Source organism: Trichosurus vulpecula, chromosome 3, assembly GCF_011100635.1.
Source record: "Trichosurus vulpecula isolate mTriVul1 chromosome 3, mTriVul1.pri, whole genome shotgun sequence".
In the NCBI taxonomy this organism is placed as follows: Eukaryota; Metazoa; Chordata; class Mammalia; order Diprotodontia; family Phalangeridae; genus Trichosurus; species Trichosurus vulpecula.
Genome location: NC_050575.1, coordinates 88,858,025 through 88,880,462, shown reverse-complemented (window position 1 = coordinate 88,880,462; position 22,438 = coordinate 88,858,025). Strand labels below are relative to the sequence as shown.

General features: G+C 40.3%; 1 pseudogene; it reads right to left on the bottom strand.

Annotated features, from left to right (window-relative positions):
* Positions 1-239: 239 nt before the first annotated feature.
* Positions 240-22,438, bottom strand: part of LOC118842122 — a 53,327-nt pseudogene continuing 31,128 nt past the window's right edge.

The window sequence follows — 22,438 nt, the reverse complement described above, 5'->3', positions numbered from 1 at the left end:
TCAAATTCACTTTTTTATAAGAATCTGACAGACCTTGTGAGAGAGCTCCGGTAAGACGCTGCCTTCATGTGGCCATCTCTGCTCCGCCCCCCTCTCAAATAACTTCTGCTTGATCTTCTCCAAATACTCATTGGGGTTCTAGTTAATATCTGATCCAAAGTATTCAAAGTACTCATTGTAGAGAAATTCACAGGGGATCTGTGTCTAAATCCATAGTTGTCTCATATGTTGAGCATCAGCTATATTGTTGATGGTAGGGACATCAGCATGGGTATATTGAAGCTCTTGACAATTTCCACACACTTGGTATGTCCATTGATGGTGAGGTTGAACCAACCTTATTGGTCTCCAGACAAGGAATCAGAACCACACTTCAAGATCACTGCATTTGGCCAAAATGTCTCCATCACCTTGGACATCACTGGTTTCATGGTAGCCTCATAGACTCATCATCAATCTCATCTAAAAGTGAATAGTTGACAGTGTAGTATTTGCCTTTGCCAGCCCTAGTGCCCCATAGGTCTCACATTCTTCAGAAGCACTTTCTACACTTGTGAAAGTACACTATCATAATGCTATCTGTGGTGGAAAAAGCCTTTTCCATGCCATTGCCATGGTGAATGCCAATATCAGTACCCAGCACCTTCTTGGGGTGCATTAACAGTTCTAGAATGACCAAAACAATTTGCAACAGAAGCCAGAAGCCTGGGACTTCTTAGCATGGTATAAGGGGTAAGGCTGGCTCATTGCAATGCCTTTCTGCTGTTTATTAGGTTTCACCACACTTGCCAAAGATGCTCTGGTGGCTAACTGATAGAACTCAGAAAAATCCAATAACTGGGCAGTGAAAGCTTGGCAAAAGAGAAGTAAAAATACTGAAGACAGTAACATCTTAAAAACAGAATTGGCCTAATGGAAAAAAGACAAACAAAAGCTCACTGAAGAAAATAATTCTTTAAAAATTAGAATTGGTCAAGTGGAAGCTAATGACTCTGTGAAGCATCAAGAAACAATAAAACAAAGTCAAAAGAATTTTAAAAATAGAAGAAAATGTGAACTATCTCACCAGAAAAAAAACTGACTTGGGAAATAGATCAAGGAAAGATAGTTTAAGAATTATTGGAGTACTTGAAAGTTGTGATCAAAGAGAGCAGACATCATACTTCAAGAAATTATCAAGGAAAATTGCCCTGATATCTCAGATCCAGAGGATAAAATAGAAATGGAAAGAGTCTACTAATGACCTCCTGAAAGAAATCTGAAAATGAAAATTTCCTGGAATATTGTAGCCAAATTTTAGAGCTCCCAGGTCAAACAGAAAATAATTCAAGCAACCAGAAAAAAAAAAAAACAAAGTCAGGATCACACAAAATTTAGTGGCTTCCATATTAAAGGAGTGGAGGGCTTAGTGTATCATATTCTGGAAGCAAAAGAGCTAGGATTACAACCAAGAATAACCTACCCAGCAAAATTGAGTGCAATCCATTGCATGGAAATGGATATTTAATGCAATAGAGGACTTTCAAACATACCTTATGAAAAGACCAGAGCTGAAAAGGAAATTTGACATTCAAACACAAGACTCAAGAGGAGTATGAAAAGAAACATGAAAGAGTAATCATAAAAGACTCAACAAAGTAAAACAATTTCTGTTCCTATATGCGAACACAATAAATGTAACCCTTAAGAGTTTTATCATTATTAGAGCAGCTAAGGAATTTATATAAACAGAAGGCATAGGAATGAGTCAATTATATTGGAATGATCTCTAAAAAAATAAAAGTGAGAAAGAGGGATGTACTAAGAGAAGGGGAAAGGGAGAAGCAGAATGGGGAAAATTTTCTCATATAAAAGAGGTACACAAAGAAGAGCTTTTACAATGGAGGGATAAATGGAGGGGCGGCAGGCAACACTTGAATCTCACTCTCATCAGAATTGGTACAAAGAGGGGAGAATGTACACACACACACACACACACACACACACACAAACAAACACTCAGTTGTGTATAGAAATGTAACTTATCCAATAGGGAAATGGGGAAGAAGGGGGTAACAGAACTGGGGGAAAGTAGTGATAAAAGGAAAAGTGAATTAAGGGAGGCAGTGGCTAGCAGCAAAATAGGCTTTTGTGGAAAGTCAGGAGAAAGAGAGAGACAGAGACAGACAAAGAGGCAGTGGCTAGCAGCAAAATAGGCTTTTGTAGAGAGTCACTAGAAAGAGAGAGACAGAGACAGAGCAAGACAGAGAGAAAGAAACAGAAGAAAATAGGATAGACAGACATACACAGTAATCATAACTGTGAATGTGAATGGGATGAGCTCACCCATAAAACTGAAGCAGATAGCAGAATAGATTAGAAATCGAAATCCAACAATTTGATGTTTATAAGAAACACAGTTAAACAGAAGGATAACAGAAGAGTTAAAATAATGGGCTAGAGCAGAATCTAACATGCTTCAGCTAAAGTAAAGAAAGACAAGGGCAGCAATAATCATCTCAGACAAAGAAAAATCAAAAATCTAATTAAAGGACATAATCAGGGTAACTACATTACATTAAAAAGGAAAAGGAAATGGCAAACCACTCCAGTATCTTTACCAAGAAAACCTTAAATGGGATCATGAAGAGCTGAACATGACTGAAAAAGAGTGAACAATAGCCATGGATAGTGAAGTAATTTTTTTTACAAGTTTCTCTGATAAAGGCCTCATTTCTCCAATGTATACTGAGAAGAGAACTGAGTCAAATTTGTAAAAATAAGAGCCACTCCCCAATTGATAAATGGCCCAAGCACACAAGCAGGTAGTTTTCAGAAGAAGAAATCAAAGCTATCTGTAGTCATATAGAAATACTCTAAATCATTATTGATTAGAAAAATGCAAATTAAAATAACTCTGAGGTACCACCTCACACCAATCAGAAATGACAAATGTTGGAGATGAGGGAAAAATAGGTACCATAATGAACTGCTTCTAGAGTAGTGAATTGATTCAAGCATTCTGGAGAACAATTTGGAACTCTTCCCAAAGGACTATAAAACTGTGCATACCCTTTGACTCACCAATACCACTACTTAGGTCTGTATCCCAAAGAGATTTAAAAAAAGCAAAGGTCCTATATACACAAATGTATCTATAGCAGGTTTTTGTGGTGGCAAAGAATGAGAAATTCAAGGGATGGTCATCAACTTGGGAATGGCTGAAGAAGTTGTGGAATATGATTGTGATGGCATACCATTGCGCTATAAGAAATTACGAGGGAGGTGGTTTCAGGGGAAAAAAAGAAAAGAAAAACATTGCAAGACATCTATGAACTAATGCATAGTGAAGTGAGAAGAACCAAGAAATCGTTGTATAGAGTAACAGCAGTACTGTAATGATAACCAATTATGAAAGACCTGGCTGTTCTGATCAATACAATGATCCAAGATACTTCCAGAGGACTCATGATGAGAAAATACTACCCACCTCCTGAGAGAGAATTGATGAACTCTGAGTGCAGAAGTATCATTTTCTCACTTTATTTTTCGTGCTTTTTAAAAAAATGTGGCTAACATGGAAATATGTTTTGTGTGATTCCATATGTATAATTGATATCACATTGCTTGCCTTCTCAGTGGGTGGGGGAAGTATAGAAAAGAGGGAGAGAATTTGGAACCCAAAATTAAGAAAGAAAGGAATGTTAAAAATAAATAAATAATGAAGAATATGAAACAGAAAACCCTGGGCAGTCTTCACCATCATGAACTGTTTGCATTTGCTTGCTATACTCCAACATGTTATCAGGGTGGATACAGAGAAAAACTTAATGAACTCATCACTGAGGTATTTGGTTATCTCATCTGCATGGGTTTTATAGGGACAATAGATTTCCATCTTTTGGTAGTGTCCACAGTTTAGAAGCATGTTGTGAGTCATTCAGATTCTAATGGGTTTTATTAGGTGGCCCTCCTTATGGTAGCCATTTTCCAACAACACACTGTAGGAGTACCAGACTTTTGGTTTTGTGCCCAAGTTGGGTCCATTTACTCCATGCTCCCCTTCTTGCATTTGAGTTTCCATTTTCTTTCAGGGCTCTTGTAAACCTTAGCCACAACAGAAATGGGAATCATTGCTATTTTATCTTCTTCCCAGAGGCCTTTTAGCTAGGAATGAAACCATACCTAACATGTGAAATTAATTTCTAATGTTGGAATTTCAGGCATCATGGTGGGGATAGTTATCACTTTGGGGGACATAAGTGAAGAATGGCTTTCCTGACCCTGTTCAAGGACACCATTTAGATGATGCCTACATGTGAATGATCTCTGCTTCAAAGTTCTCTCATCTATAAAATAGAGATAGTAACGTCCATCCTAACTCTCTTTTAAAAGATTGTTGTGAGGATCAAGTGAGATGACATTTGCAAAGGAATTTTGTGTACACGAAGCACGGCACAAATCTAAATTTGGTTTTAATGATGTTAAAATTAGTGTTTGTTTATAAGAATAGAATTAAGTGTGACAGTTGTGTAGATTGTGTGTACCAGGTGACCTATGAGGTGCAGCATCATCCATGGGCCACAACCACCTTGTACTCTGTGTTCTGTAAGCCCATGGGAAAGTAGACTATCCTCTAACCAATGAATCACCCAATGAATTAGCCAACAGGGAAATATATCATTTGGCCACCGTGCACCATTAAATTCAAGCCACCGGTCAAGGAGTTTTTTAAGAGTGAACCGAATGTACAAGCCCAGGCTACCCCTTGCAGTGTCCTCACCACTCACTGGAGGGTGCTTATCCAGACAGTCAAAATTACAGAAGTACTTTTGTAGTGCGATGGCCTGGACATAGTATTTGTAAAGCATTTTGCAAACCTTAAAGTGCTATATAAATGCTAGCTATAAGGCAGGGGCAAGGAGAAGTGGATTATCCATTAATTTTTTAAAAAAAATTCAAATGTAAAAAGGTTCCCAGGCTCATAGAAGTTCATCTAGGCCAACCCGAACCTGAACAGAAATACCTTCTACTCTGTAGCTGACAAACGATCATACCTCAGAGACTTCCACTGATGGGGGAACACACTCCCTCCCGAGGCAGCCCATCCAACATTATGGTAGGTGAAATTATTAGAAAATTTGTCTCTAATTGAGCCCAGATTTTCCCCTCTAGAACACCCAACCTCTTTGTTTTGCCTCCCCCAGAAGCCTAGTAGAAATAGTCTGACTCTTCTCCCTTTTCATCATGTCCACCCAAATAACTGAGGTTCCTGTCCAGATGTTTTAGCATCATCTTGACATGGCTACAGAATCGTTTTAGTCCCGTAATGAGAATTAGAAACAGAAAGAGTGATTGAGAAGCAGAGACAGAAGCAATCAGAGACAGTGAAAAGGGAGACCAGACTGGTTTTACAGAGCAGATGTGAGGGATGTGTTAAAATCTCCTCTTTCTACTGCTAGGTATTAGTTTCATTTCCGTATTCCCATGCAGGAGAAGAGATGAAATGTCTACAGCTGCTGTCCTTCTAACCCTGGGTCCCCTTGAGCCAGTCATATGATTTTTGCAGCAGGACTTATGGAAAACAAGAAAGGCAATTTAAAAACAGACCCCAGTGAAGGCAGAGCATCCTGCTCAGTGAAGCAAAGACTCCTGATTTTGATATCAGAATCTGGACTCCATCACTTACTTCCTATAGACCTTGGGCAAGGCACTTCCCCTGGCTGGGCCTCAGTTTCTCTGGATGTAAAATAAATGTGGACTCGATGTTCTCTAGAGTCTTTTCAAGTTCTAAATCCTGTGATTTCAGCTGGCCCCTTTTTACTTTCCTCAGCTTGACTGTCAAGTGCAGTCAGTATGCTTGCTATTTGGCCTGAATAGTGTCATTTTCTCCGGCAACACACATTTTTCTAAGAAATGATCAGACAATTCCACTCATTTAGGGAGAACAGTCACAGAATAAAATGCTTTGAGGCCATTACCAGCAGCATTACTTTTGCTAAGAATCCCATGTCACAGAACAGATGGGAAAGTCTGAAGTCAAACGGAACAAAAATCTCTCTTTCCAAAGTCGGATCACACTAGATTACACTGAGGAAGCAAGTGTGAGCTGGGATCTTACAGAGGTTATGTAACTGTTCTCGGATTCATCAGACTTAAATTTGCTCTCTGAGGCCAGTGAAAATCTCCACATCTTGTCGAGAGCTTCATGACCACTCACTTAGAAGCTTTGGTCATGTCTCCCTGTGCGCTGCTTAATGAATGCATCTGGGATTGCATTCTAAAGCTCAACTGGGAAGTTAAGATAAAAGGATCATTGATTTAAAGCTAGAAGGGACCTTAAAGGCCACCTAGTGTCAGCTAGGTGGTGCCGTATTGCACAGACAATTGGTATCAGAAAGACTTCTCTTCCCAAGTTCAAATCCTGCCTCAGACACCTACTAGCTGTGTGACCCTGGGCAAGTCACTTAACCCTATTGCCTCGGTTTTCTCATCTATAAAATGAGGTGGAGAAGAAAATGGCAAACCATTGCGAACAAAACCCCAAATGGGGTCACAAAGAATTGGACATAACTGAAAAATGAGTGAACAACGACCGAGTCCAACTCCCTCATTTTCCAGATGGGGAGCCTGAGACTCAGAGAAGTTTGGCAACTTGCCCAAAGTTGCACAGGTGCTAAATACTAGAGACAAGATTTGGGCCCAGTTCCTATGAATCCAGAGTCAGTGCTTTTTCTACATATAGGTTCATAGGAATTTACAGTGGGAAGGGTCATTCAATCTCATTTAATCCAATCCCTTCATTTTACAGAGGAGAAGTCAGAAACCCAGAGACACTTCTTTAATGATAATAGCTCACATTTCTATAACACTTACTATGTGCCAGGCACTGCTAAATGCTTTATAAATGTTATCTCTTATGATCCTCATAACAACCCCAGGAGGCAGGTGCTATCATTAGGAGGAGACCGAGGCAAACAGAGGTGAAGTGCCTTGGCCGGGGTCACATGGCTAATAAGTGTCTGAGGCCAGATTTGAACTTCAGTCTTCCTGACTCCAGGCCCAGGGTTCTATCTACTGTGCCTCCTTGCTACCCAACTAAATGATTTCCTTTAGTAGTTTAGATGGGAAATAGTGGGCAGCTAGTTGGTATAGTGGACAGAGCCCTGAGCCTGGAGTCAGAAAGACTCATCTTTCTGAGATCCAAATCTGGACTCAGATACTTACCAGCTGTGTGACCCTGGGCAAGTCATTAACCCTGTTTGCCTCAGTTTCCTCATTTGTAAAATGAGCTGGAGAAGGAAATGGCAAACCACTCCAGTTTCTTTGCCAAGAAAACTCCAAATGGTGTCACAAAGAGTTGGGTGCTACTGAACGACACACAACAAGAGTGGGCATTTGGAACCAGCTTCTCCGAGGCCACGTGCAGGGCCCTTTCTCCTATACCATCCTGCTCCCAGGGACTCCAGCCCTTCAAATCTGTCACTCTCAAGGCTACAAGGCCATACCAGCATAGAAACACAAGTCCTACCTCTTGGGGGTCTGTCATAACAAGCAGCAGGGAATTAAAACCCCTAATTCTTTCAGTCACATCTGGTTCTACCCTGTATAGGCACAGAGATGGCCTATATTTCAGAGAGCTTGTCACATTTATAAGGCCTCAGGGAGTTTCCCAGGCTATAATCCTAACCTCATCATTTTCTCCCAAGTCCTTTATGTTCAGGTTTGCCCCAGTGGTAAGAGAACCATAGTAAATAATCTTAATAGCCAGCCCAGCAAGAGAAGTACGAAGAGGCTTTGCAGCTGCCTGCCCCATGGCTCAAAAACATTGAAAACAATATATTTCTCAGTGCCACCTATGATAATGGGATGACTCCAATTTTCCTTAGTAGAGATTAGTACTCAGTTATTTATGAGGCTTATTGTATCTGTGCTTTTGGAAATCCTATCAACCTTTCTCCCCACCCTTTCACCCCCATCAGAGCCAAAATCTGAGTTTGAGACTGCACTGGATAGCTATTCCTCTATCTTTTTTTTCAATCTCCGAATGAATGAACAGAAGAGTGAGTGAATGAGTGAGTGAGTGGATGAATTTTGAAAGCATTTATTAAGCTAAGTGTTAAGGGGTACAAATAGAAAAGGGAGAGAGACCTTGTTCTCGATGAGTTCATATCCTAAGCAGGGGAGGTAACACATATAAGAAGTTAGAATCCAAGGGTGGGGAACCTGTGACCTCAAGGCCACATGGCCTTCTAGGTCCTTGGGTGTGGCCTTTTGACTGAGTCCAAGTTTTGTTCTGTAAAGTTTGGATTCAGTCAAAGGACTGGGAGACTGTAAGGTAGATGGAAGAGGCAGGTCTTCCTACATGCCAGACAAAAGGCCCATTGGTCTTTATATTGTATTGGCAGGCCAGATGGCCCGGAGGGCCTGGTGTTGAGATTTCCTCCATACTCCTAATCCCTGTCCATGGGACCCAGCCCATGATTCTTTGTGAGACTCCTAAATAGAGAATCAGACCAGGGGTGGGCAGGCAGGTGAGCAGGGATGGGGAAGGGGATTCCAAAGCAGCTTCATCCCCCTGGGCCTGATTGTGTACTTTTGCCTGTCAGGAATCACACAGTAGACTCAATTTCCTCTCCACATATTCCTTTCCTGTGTTGTACTAGCCTCATTTTTTTAAATCTTTAAGCTGCTTTGGAGAAGCTTGAATCCCTTGATAACATATTCCTAAGAATATTATTATGGAGCATAACTTTTCTATCTAGCCAAGTGGGCATGTTAACCTGACTATGCTGTAAATCCTTTACAGAAGGCCTCTGCTAATGCCTCCTCACAAGACAGGGTTGACTGTGGGTTCTCAGGGGCTTTACCAAAGGAATACAAACTCTGGCAAGTCCCACCATTCCATCAATAAATATTTTTTAAGCACTTGCCACATGCTAGACACCCAGCATACACAAACAAAAGCACTCAAGGAATCATTCCAGCAGGGAAAACAACAAATCCACAGAGGTAGATGGTAAAAACTAAACAACTGAGTCTGAGAGTATATGCAGTTCAACAGACATTTATTAAGCACATTACACGCTGGGAATTATGCCAGGTGATGACAATACAAAGACAAAAATAAATCAATACCTGTCCTTAAGGAGCTTACAATCTGTTGGAGAATCAATCAGTATTTTGCTTCCCTGTTTGATATCAGAGGGAGCAGATAATGCAGCAATTAGGATTCACAGATGATTTGAAGGTTTGAGCCTGGGTAACTGGGAGGGTGTCAGTAATGAACATTCATAAATTTAAAGATATCAGTAAGGTAAACAATTCTCTTTGGAGGAGATGACCATGTCAGTATCAGAGGGTGAGTTTATGGTATTAGGGGAACCTTAAAATGAAAGTGCCCAAAAGGTAGTTGCAATGGGAGACTCTTGCTCAAGGAGGGCTGTAAGATCTGGGAATAATGATCTAGGAGTCACCCACATAGAAGTTATAACTGAAGTCACATGAATCTATGAGACCACCAATTGAGGACAGCTTAAATTACCTGGGGAATTTGAACAACACCAACAGTGGAACCATATAATTTAAACTCAATACCACTTCCCCAAGCAATTATTCCTAATAATTTCAAATAAATTCAAGAGGGGGAAAATAGCTTTTAAATAAAATTAAACCATCTGGAAAGTATCAGGGGTACTAGCTTTCAGAGTCAGATTCATATGTTTATTTAGATCAGTAGAGGCAGCATGATGAATACTACATTGAACTTCAGAAGACTTGGGTTCAAGCCCTAGCTCTGCTGCTTACCCCCTGGGAGACTTTGAACCAGCCACTTCAAATCTCTGGGATGCCATTTCTTTTCCTTTAAAATGAGCGTGGTTTTAGCACATCTGCCAAACTGATGAACTCTTAGTTCATCCAAAAATCGCTTTAAGAAAGAACTCTCTTATTCCTTTATTTCTATAAAGTTTTTGACATAAGCAAGTGCCGATGTTATCCAAGGTCTTTATCTAACCCTATAATTATGTGGCCTTTATTTTTCTTTTGTTGATTTGATTTATGACATTTATTATTTTGCTAGTATTGACACATTCTTACATTCCAGCTATGAATCCAAAATAGAATAAATGATGGGTGCTGGACCAGATGATCTCGTTCTAATCTTCTGGAAATTTGTGTCCCATTAGCTGACTTTCTGTCATTTTTTTCAATTACTTTATTTATAGCTAGAAGGGATATCAAAGGTCATCTAGTTATACAGAGGATAGAACATTGGACCTAAGACATGGGTACAAATCCTAACCTGTCACTTACGCGAGCAATTAGCTTAATCTTTCTAAACCTCAATTTCTTCATCTGTAAAATGAGGAGGTTGAATTAAATGAACTCAAATATCCCTTCCAGAATCTACATCTATGATCCTATGATTATAGTCATTTGAGGAAAATGATAACCAGAGAGTTTACGTGACTTGCCTATCCTATACAGATAGTGAATGACAAAGCCAGAATTCGAACTTGGATCTTTGGACTCCCAATCCAGGATTCTTTTTCCTACACCCAACTATTATGCATCCTTCTATTTCTTTCCATTCCACTGCCATTGATCTGATTAAGGTCCTGTCCTTATCATTTCAAATTCAGACTTCTGTAATTTCCTCCTAATTTGCCTCCCTTCCCCATTCACTTGCTCCTCTCACCACAATCCATAAAAAAGTCATATTTGATTCTTAGAGAAGTAAGCATGTTCTAATTATACAAGCAAATCAACCTTTTGAGATTATATCCATTTTGGGTTTTTTTTTTGTTTGGTTGTTTGTTTTTGGCAGGGCAATTGGGGTTAAGTGACTCGCCCAAAGTCACACAGCTAGTACACGTGTCAAGTGTCTGAGGCCGGATTTGAACTCAGGTCCTCCTGACTCCAGGACCGGTGCTCTACTCACTGCGCCACCTACCTGCCCTGATTATATCCATTTTTGATGGTAAGTCTCTTAAATTGATGATATTGTGACCCCCAAATACCCACAAATACTTTCAAATATAATCCAAAACTAGTAGTTAAGGTGGTGACTTGGGTGTAGCTAACTACTTCAAACCAATTTAGTAAATATTTATTAAGTGACTATTACGCACAAGGAGCTAATCTATTCTCTAGAGAAGCAAAGGCAAAACAAGCAATGGCCCTTGCTCTCAAGAAATGTACATTCTGATACAAAGATACAATATTCATACACACAAATGGAGCAGAAGCAGAAGAGACGCTGAAAAGGAAAGAAAGAGAGGGAGAGATAGAGGGATAGCGAGACAGAGAGAGAGAGAAAGAGAGAGAGAGAGAGAGAGAGAGACAGACAGAGAGAGAGAGAGAGACAGAGACAGAGAGAGGGAGACAGAGAGAGACAGAGGGAGGGAGGAGGCAAGGGAGGGAAGGAGAGAGGAATGGACAGACAGACACAGACATACACACACACACACACACATACAGAAAGACACAAAGACATAGAGAGAAACAGAGAGAGCACTAATTAGTGACTGAAGGTATCAGAGAAGACTACCTGAAGGAGATAGTGCTTGAGCAGAACCCTGAAGGAATACAAGGATTCTGAGAAATGGAAATAAGAAAGGATTGTACTTCAGACATGAGGAATTGCACCAAAGTTCTGAGACAGGAGATAGAACGTTGAATTTAGGCTTCATCAAATGGGCCAGTTTGTCTTGAACCCAGAGAGCATAAAGGGCAGGAATGTGAAACGGGAACATTTTTAATGACTGAAGCAAACACCCCTGATTGTTTGTTGGTTCCCATTGAAAAGGTAGCTCCCAAGACTCATTGCCCTCCAGTAAATTGAAGTGGTGGTCCCAGACAAATACAGCCTAACAAAACTGCCTTTCTGTCATCCTTTTAAAATGCAAAGGGCATTTCTGTCCCTGCACTTTATTTCTTCTCTGTGAGAACTAGGTCTAACCTTGCTGTTGTGAAGGGGCTTTGTTCATCGATCACCTCCTTCAAGCAATCTCACATCCAACATAAACAAGGCAATCCCATTACCTTGTGGGAGACGGCTCTGGAATTATATTTAGGAGGCAAAGAAATCTGCAGTTTTCTTTGTGGGGAAGGCCAAAATTCTTCTGAGACTCTGAGCAGGGTTTTTCTTTGTAATCATAGCAATCTAATTATATTCTCTCCATAAAGCAGACTTGTTGAAATCACTTGCCCTAATTAATTGGTACTTTTGTATGCACTGCACTTTTAGGGGTGGGTAGGAATGGAAGGGAAGCTGTGCTAAGAGTTGGAGTAAGAAAATAAAAAATTGAGAGGCTTGAGTGTTGCCAGCAGAGTTGTGCAGCATTTTGTGCTATATTGATGGAGAAAGCATTTATTAAGCACGTACTATGTGTTATACACTGGGAACACAAATGCAAAAGACAAGGAACCCACAAGGAGCTTATATTCTAAAAGGGAGAGACAACACAAATAGGGAAATTAAGGGACAGGGAAGGGTGAAATCATAGAGATGGTAGACACACAAGTATAGTAATTGGGTGTCCAGCCTTTCCAGAACCTGTTGCTTACTATTTTTAGAACAAGAAGTGGAAAGGGGCAAGAAGAGAGAACTGGGAGGCTTGGCAGGTACGTGGCATGGAGGAGTGACTGAAGCCTACTGCACTTGGTGAGTTATCTCTAATCACTCCAACCCCAGAGTATTGCTCAAATGCCTGTGTGTTTGGCTACTGGAAGAAGTTCAATCTAGCCAAGAGACCACCTTAATGCCTCTTGGACTATATAAGGGGAAGAAGGGAGAGCCTCACCACTTGGGCTTTCTTTTTTTTTCCCAGAAGCATAAGGTCTAAATATAACCATACTCACATTTCATTTTCCCTACAAGCAAACCAAAGCTCAGACAGGTTAAGCATCATGAAGGCAGATTGGTATGTTGAAAACAGCACTGGAGATATGAGACATAAGCTCCAATCACCATTCTGCTATTTACTTCCGATTTGATCTTGGTTAAGTTGATCAGTCTTCTAAATGTCCACTTCCTCATTTGTTTAATAAGGATAATTATGCGCTACCTACCTCATGGTTTTGTCATAAGGAAAGTTTTCCCAAATCTTAAAGGGGCAAAATTGTGAATTACTATTATTACCCAAGGATGCATAGCAAATAACCAGCAGTACCAAGATGTGGACCCAGGTCATCTGATTCTAAATTTAGTCACCTTTCTATCATTCCACATTCTGCTCTAAAGAACTCCTCCCTTTTCTTGCAAAAGATGCTGGGTTTTGTTCATTGCATAGAACAAATGGATTCAGAAGGTAAGAGCCATGTCCCATGATTTAATAATATAATAGAAATAATATGAATAACAAACTCAAATTTCTATAGTTCTTTAAAGTTTCCAAAACCCTTCTCCCTCAACAACGATGCAGCTGTTAAATGTTTGTGGAATGGAACTGGGTGAGATGAGTGTTGCAAATGTTTTCATTGGCATTTTACAGATGAGGAAATGGAGGCTCAGAGAGGTTAAGTAACGTAAATGAAGGATTGGAAGTCAGTCTCCTAACAGGAAGCCCATAGTGCTTTCTAAGGCATCACCATCCATCCCCCTAGCCTCTTCCCACCATGTTGCCATGGTGCTGAATTTAAACTGTGTTTACCACAGGAATGATGTGCCTGAGTTTTCACTCCTTAAGTCTAGAAAAGAACAAAGCTAATATAAACCTCTGGAGGGAATACATTAATAGGTTAATGGGAAAGGGGGTAGGAGGAGAAGGGATGTGTGTTGTGCTCTCTCCTATCTAAGGGAATGGAGTGGATGGGGAGATTGGAAGGAATCCAGGGTTCTCCCTGGGAACACTGGTGTTGGTTTGCCCTTCTCTTTGTCACCACATGTACCTCTCAACGAATCCACATCATCCTATTAGCTAATTCTTTGGGGTGTGGGAGGGAGGGATGTGTGAAGGTCAAAAGGAAAGGAAAAGCATTTATATAGTGGCACCGTATGCAGTCATTATACTAACTGCTTTACAAATATTCTCTCAGTTGATCCTCACAATAACCTTGGGAAATAGGTGCTATTATGATCCCCATTTTACAGTTGAAGAAAGTGAGACAAGCAGAGATTCAGGGACTTACCTATATTCACACAGCTACTAAGTTCTGAGTCTAGATTTGAACTCATATCTTCTTGACTCCAGTCTCAGTGTTCTACCCACTGTACTGGCTAACTGACTCACTAGGAAGGAAAGGATGGTACGAGATGAGGAAAGAGCTCATGGTCCACAGGCTAGAATGTAGAATGTATTAACAGGAGTAATGTACAAAAAGACTATAAAGGTAGTTTAGGACCAATTCATGAGGGACTTTAAGCTCCAAGTAAAGAAGATTGCATTTTATCCCAAAGTCATTAGGGAGTTACTGATGACTTTTGAGCAGGGGGATGACAAACCTGCAACTTAGATTGTTTTCACAGTTATATAAAGGGTGGCTTGAACAAGAGAGATGAGAGGCAGGTATCTCAATTAGGATTCTATTACAGTGACAAGAAATGTTGGTAAGAATGGCTACATGAGAAGGACAGATTTGAGAGATATGACAGAAGGAGAATTGATAGGGAACAGTAGGGGAATTCACAATTAGGAAGAGCGGGGAGATAAGGATTCCTTGGCTTACAATCAAATGATGATGTTACTTACTAATACATCTTTCGTGAAAGCTGTTTTTGATGAAGGAATTGGGGGGGAGGTATAAAGATGCTGAACTCCTGAAACTACACATAGTAAGCATTGCTTGTTTAACTCACTGAAAGGGCCACAGGATGGGGCAGAGAAGGAGAGGGACAAGCCTAAGGATGGAAAAAGGTGCAGGAAGAAGAAATTTGGCTCCTTCCCAGTTTGCCCAGAATCCATATTGCTTGTAGTATACATCTAAACTAGCTATGCTATTCTGTGTCCTAGTGTGGGGCTTGATGGACAATTGACTCTGTTATCTGTCATTGGTCAGCCTGTCCATGTCACACAGGATAACGGAGATAAAGCTAGATTTAGAGCTAATAGAACAGAGTGTGAATTCTGGCTCTGACCTTTACTATCTATGTAACCTTAGGTAAATTACTTAATCTCTCTGAGGCTCAGTTTCTCCATCAGTGAAACAGGAATAATACCTTTTCCTCCTACTTCACTGAGTCATTGAAAGTGCTTTGTATGTCTTAAAATGTATAGTTACAACTCATGTTATTATTATGATGATGTCATCATCATCATCATCATCATTATTTCACTCTGGTAAAAAAAGAAACAAAACAAAACAACAAAGAAACTATTTTCCAGCACCTGGTGCTTTCTTTCATCTAGAAACACCTTTATTACAAAGATGGATTGCTAGGGACTATGGACTAAGAGTGTGGAAAAATCACTGATAAATTTATCTTTGCTGTAATTGATGGTTTAATGTGACCAGTGGGCAACTCACCCCCAGAAAGTCTCCTTTTCCTACAGTAGAAGAAATGGGTCAAAAGAGCACCAGGCTGTATTGGAAGTTGGGGATTTGAGTCCCATCAAACACATGATTAGGTGAGAGACTCCGTACTGAGAGGGACACAATTGGGACTGAGGCTTTATACGTTGGTCAATTTATAGTTTAGTGTTCCAAACAGTGAAAGTATTAGAAAAATCCTGGATTGGGTCAGGTCACTGGAGTTCTAATTTCAGTTCAGCCACTAACTCAGCATACAATCTTGAATAAATCCTTTCCCCTCTCTGAGTTTTCCCCTCAGTTTCCTTCTTCCGTAAGAATGAATTGATTGGAGTAGGGTCTCTTTGAACACTAAAATTCTTAACTTCTATGGTTACTTAGGGGAGGGGTCATTTGAGGTGGAAATATAGGAATTCAACAGGCAAAGGGAGAAGAATAGAAAATAACTGTATTTCAGCAATACTGTTAGTGGTTTATTCAGGAAACAAGGTAAATGACTGCAGCAGTCACTGTCTGAGGCGCGAATGAGATATTGTTGGAAAGGCAGGAAGGTAAAAAGCAATTCTGGGACCTTGAATGCTTAAGCAAAGGAGTTGGAACTTCCCTTAGTGGATAATAGGGAGCCACTGAAAATTTTAGAGCAGAGGAGTACTGCGCCCATTTCTATGCATAATTAAGATTATTCAGACATTGGTAAGGAAGATTGAAACAGGAGAGCATGTGCCAGCAAGAGGAGCCATTTAATCTAATTTGACTCTTGTTAAATGTCTGTTATACACAAAGCATGGTTCTAGAAGTATTGGAAGACTAATGCATTAGTCCAGGGAGGTAACAAATTCTTACTAATATATTTCTTATCTGTGCAAATCACCAACTAAAACTTCTACTGGCGCAGTATTAATAAACTATTTCAAAGAACAAATCTCACCCTCCAAAATGAGGCACAGCAATCTAATTCTTTCATCTGCGCCAAGCCATTTTTTCAGTCAACAAAGCAATGTTGCTTACATTATTAATCAGTAATTAACATCGATTTTTCAAATGGCCACAGCAACAAACATAATAATTGTTGTTTCTTAAGTAACATTATATGAGTTTATTTGATTGTGTTTGACTTGTATTTATTAACCTGGCCACTTTTATTTGAAAATTCCCCAAGGGAAGGAGAGTAGGGAGGTTTGAATATTGAAAATTTTATATCACTCGGTCAATTTCCTATAAATTGTCTAATTTTCTTCCTTCATAAAAGCTGTTAAATGTGTGAGAGTATCTATAGCTAATTGTCCTCCCCTTGTTCCCTCAGCTCATCAAACTCAGACAATTAAAGGGGGGAACCCAAGGGCTGTATTTTTTTAAAGGAAACAGAGAGATTTAATTCATTTCCATCTCAGAAGACAAAGGGAGTCCATTTCCTATAGTGAATCAGACAAGATAGGCTATAACTGAGCCATATGATTCTCTCCCTTCCAAAGCTAGTATTTCTACACCAGTTAAATGACTCACAGGACTGAATAAATGATGCAAAGATGGGGGTGCACACAGCCAAACCAGGCCACAGATAGATATTCCATCTATTCTGGGTCCAGGTCTTCAATTATTTATAAGGAAAACATGAATAGCAGAAGGATGGGAATAGAGCCTGGACCTGTAATTGGTATAGGAAGCTCCAAAATGAAGATATTCTCACTATTGGTGCAGGTGGGCAAATGCTGTACAACTTACAGTCTTAGAGAATTGCCTAGTATTGAGGGCCTGAGGATTTGCCCACAGCCACACAGCCAGGATAAGATATGTCAGAACTGAGATCTGAACCCATCTTCCTGGCTTTAAGGACAATTCTCCATCTACTGTTGCAGGCTATATATTATGTGTTATTGTTCAGTCATTTTAGTCATGTCCAACTCTTCCTGACCCCATTCTGAGGTTTTCTTGGCAGAGATACTGGAGTGGTTTGCTGTTTCCTTCTCCAGTTCATTTTACAGATGAGGAAACTGAGGCAAAAGAACTAAGTGACTTGCCCAGGGTCACATAACTAGTAAGTGTCAGAGGCAGGATTTGAACTGAAGAAGATGAGTCTTCCTGACTCCAGGCCAGGTACTCTGTCCATTGCCTCACCTAGCTGCCTGTATATTATGACCCAAGTGCAAAAATCCATTACTGTAAGATATATGTTGTGTCTGTCAAGCAAGAACATGCCTTTTGTCTTTTATCTGTCCATAGTTAGATCAGTTCTGCCCTTGAGAGTATGGGGAACCATTTAGAACCTGGGTTCTTAACCTGGATCATGGACCTGAATCCACGAACTTTGAAAAAAACACACACACACACACCTACCAACAGCTGTAATTCAATGTAATTGGTTTCCTTTGTAATCCTATGTATTTTAGTTTATGTGTTTAATAACATTATTCTGAGAAGAGGCCCATAGGCTTCAACAGAGTGCCAAGGGGTCCATGATACACAACAAAAACTAAGAAACTCTAATTTAGAATCATTCAACACTTGTTTGAAGCAAGGTTGTTAGAAATACAGATTTAACTTACTTTTTAGCTTTTGATAAAAAGAATAAACAGAGTAAATAACCCACTAGAAGGTACTAGTAATCATAGAATTAAGTGCAAGGAGATTATTGCTAATCAGTTTGAGCTCGTCTCTCCCCTTGGGGCAAATAGGCAGGCTCACTAGCACCTTACAGAGAGGACAGAGACAACTGCTGATTGGTTTTCAGTAACTGAGGTTCAGTACTTTCATGGTGATTGGCTACCTGGAACTTGGGCGGACAGAATATTGTCAAAGGAGCTACCCCTTTCAACCAGTATATAAAAGAGCAACAAACCACTCCCAGCCTCATTTCAGTCTTCTTTCCACATTTTCCCTTTGTATCTTTGCTTCCAGATTGCTGGGATAAGGGGTGGAGGAGAAGATGGAAAGGAAAAGGTTTTTTTTTTTTCCTCTTTCCCTTCCCCCTCTTCCCAGGAAAAATGTATGGTGATGTGTCAAAAACACACTGCAAAAGTAGATGTGCAATTACATGTGGCCAAAGAGGATTTGCCTAAGAATGGACTTTCCTAGCTCAAGAAATGATGATATCTGGATCACTGAACGATTTCCCGCTAAAGCATATGGCAGAAAAAGACACGTCCATTCAGTCTAGGAGGGAAGTACATAAGAAGTGCCTCTGAGAGGGAAGGGGTTTAAGCTCCCAAGCAGATTCTAGATCCCAGAATCTAAACTTCTAGACAAAAAGAGAAATGTCCTGGGCAAGACTAATCTTGTACATTGTTTTATGGACAACGACAAGACTGAGAGTTTCTAAGTTCAAGAGAGAACATTTAGGCAGAAAAGTATAGGCATTCCTGTTCTTTCTTTGAAAACCATCCAGCCTTGAAGAAAAAACCAAGACTAGCTATGGAGCTGAAGATGGAGGAGGGCAGTACTAGAGCCAGTTAGAATTGACCTGAGAACTGATTGTTAAAATTTTCGGTGTGAGCATTTACACTTCAGAAATTGGCAAAGGTTACAAACCAAGGCTCGACTTGTTGTTTTGTTGATGTTTAAATTTAAGATGGAGAAAATGTTAATGCAGATTAAATTTAAAAGTTTTCTCTGTATACATTTGGGGTGGGGATGGGGGAACCAATTGTTAAACATTTACCAGAACGCTACTGGTAAAAGATGAAAGCTACATTATAAAGTGCACAGGGCACCAGGCCTGGAGTCAGGAAGACCTATTTTCCTGAGTTCCAATATGATCTCAGACCTTACTAGCTGTGTGACCCTGGGCAAGTCACTTAACCCTGTTGACATGGTTTTCTCATCCTTAAAATGAAGTGGAGTTGGAAATGGCAAACCACTCCCATGTCCTTACCAGGAAAGCCCCAGATGGGGTCATGAAGAGTTGGACACAACTGAAACAACTACACAACATGACAATAACAAAACCATGAAAAGATGGGGAGAGAAAAGAGAAATTGACATTGGAACTCCCCATCCATGACTATTACAGTGAGTTAGTTATAGATCTGATGGGAAAACGATTACTTGTTCAGTAGGCCCAAAAGTCTTGGGGGAATCTCACCAAAGCGTGGTTAATATGAATCTTGGTGGCAGTATATTGGGATCCCATGGGAATGAGAGACTGATCAGAATATCTAATGTCTTAGTGACATTCCAAAGTTTGACTCCTTGTGAGAGACACTTATGAGCTATTTGAATTGTTCATGCATTTTTTTTGCCACTTATTATGGGCCCCTATGAGTCTCTTGTGTCTTTTTCATTTTCTGTGACTTGAAATATAAATACTATTCCATACTCAGCCTTCATTATTATCTTGAGTGTTCATTCTCCTTTATTTACTTTTGGGAAAGTCTGGATAGAATTTATACCCAAGCAATATTTGGAGAGTTTCCCGGAGTAACTTCAGGTGAAGGTAATGAGCCAAAAGAAGGAATATGACGCCAGACCAGACTTAGGAGGCGTTGGGAAAGGGGGTGAGGTCTTAGGCAATGGATTTTATTCTAGGAGCCTATCATTAGGTGAGAAGTTAATTTCAACCTAAGATTTCAAATCTCCTTTGGAGTTCCACACATCTTTGGGATCCATTCCTGTTCATTTGTCTGTGGCTAAACTACTTTGTCTCACACAGGATGAGTTAGGACAGCTTGTTCAGCTGTTCATTTGGGGTTGCCCAATGCAATCTCCCTCCTGCTTCTACCTTCCCGGTGTAAGCAGACAGAATGAGATAATGCCATCATCACAGGACTCTAGAGGGTAGAAGCCCCTGCCAAATGTTACTGCCTGTGTCCCATAGCTAGCAATGTCCCATTTTGTGATTCAGAGTCACTATGTGCTGAGGCAAACCCCTCTCCAACTGCTTTTGCTCTGGCTCTCTCATCTTATTTTGGATAACCTTCCTTTTCTCTACTCTCTACTTTCTTGTTTCCTTGCTATCATTTAGGTCTTCTGAAAAGCCAGGCTTTGCTGTCAATAAATTCCCCTTTTTCTGCTCATAAACATCTTCTGCTCACCATTTTTCCCATCTTCTTATGCTCACAAAACTCTGGCATCCTCTTAAACTGTTTCATCTCTGGATACTGCCTCTGATACAAGATGCTTTGCTCTCCTTCTCTCAACATGGTAGGCTAGGAAGAGAAGTAGACATATTCCTTTCTCCTCACAGAAATTTCATGCTATCTATCCCTCTGCTAACCTCACTTGGGAACCTAATCTCCTTTGACATTCATTCCACACATTAGCATCGTCTGGGCCAGATCCTTGCTGCTATAATCAACTGGACTCCTTCTTTGTTTTCGCTGGGAAGTCAGTATCTGGCTTACAGTCTTCCTCTCTATTTCCTGAGCTCTTATTTTCAGACATCAGTATAGATGTTGATGCCCCCTTGAATACTCTGGCCTCCCAATCCCTCAATTGCTAAAATTGCTGTTGTGGTTCAGTCGTGTCTGACTCTTCGTGACTCTATGGATCATACTCTTTGTGAGGTTTTCTTGGCAAACATACTGGAGTGGATTGTCATTTCTTTCTCTAGCGGATTAAGGCAAACAGAGGTTAAGTGACTTTCCCAGGGTCATACAACTGGTGTCTGAGGCCTGAAGTGAACTCGAGTATTTCTGACTCCAGGCCCTGTACTCTGTCCACTGAGCCACCTAGCTGCCTCCTAGGCAAATAGAGGTTAAGTGACTTGCCCAAGGTCACACAGCTAGGAAGTGTATAAGGCCAGATTTGAATTCAGATCTTCATAACTCCAAGCCCTGTGCTCTATCCACTGAGCCACCTAGCTACCCTAAATAAATATAAACACACACCAATCCTCAGAATATTATTATATTGCAGGTAGAAATGCCCTTGGGGACATCTGGTCAATATTGTTGCTGTTGTTCAGTTGTGTCTGACTCTTCAGGACCCCGTTTGGGGTTTTCTTGGCAAAGATACTGGAATGGTTTGCCATTTCCTTCTCCAGCTCATTTTACAGATGAGGAAACTAAGGGAAACAGGGTTAAGTGACTTGCCCATGGTCACACAGATAGTGAGTGTCTGAGGCCAGATTTGAACTTACGAAGATGAGTCTTCCTGACTCCAGGCCACTGCAACACCTAGTTATTAAAATTACCAAGAACTATATATTCACTTTCCCTAAGACACTAAAGAGGGCCATACCTTAGATTTTAGCATAACTGCCATCTCCATGATCCTACACTCTAAGATTCCTCTTCACCCCCAATCATAAGCTCTTGTCCTTCCATTCCTCCTTCACAATTTGTTTTTTACACTCACTTGGACCTCTAGTCCCTTCATCTGTCCCTGTTCTTTCAGCCTATCATCCTTGTCCTTGCTTTCTTCTCTTCTAATCAATGACCCTATAGTTTATCAGCTGTATTGTTCTCTATCCTCTACCCTTGAGTCTTCCCCCTCTGCTCCAGTATTTCATGAAGAAATTGGGTTTATTTTATTTGCCAAGACAAATAACATAATTTTAATTTCCTCCACTCTTGCTTCCTCTAGGTGCTTGACCCATTGATCATTAACTCTGTCTCTCTCCTCTTCTATGTCTTTGTTATCTTTCTTTTTGCCAGTCATGCCTTGCCAGCCCTCAACTCAAGATTACCCTCAGTACTGGCCTTCTCTATCTCTATTCCCATTCTGATTAATATACCTATAGAAAGTCACAGCATTTTGCTGAATTACTATCTTATATATTGATTTATGTTACCGACTCTTAACTGGGCTGTCACAACTGCACAGCAACCCTTTTATTCTTGTATGTATTTGTATAATGTTTAAATAACATAAAATATGAAGTATTCACAGAATTTTCACCTTGTACGACAAAAAAATATCAATATGAAAAAAAATTGGTTCTCCATTTTCCTACCTGCCATGTCTATTACAAACCTACTCTCTCCCCCATTTGTGCCAGTCCCTCTTCCGTGGATCTTGGAAGAATACACCTCATCATGCATTGTGAGTTTCC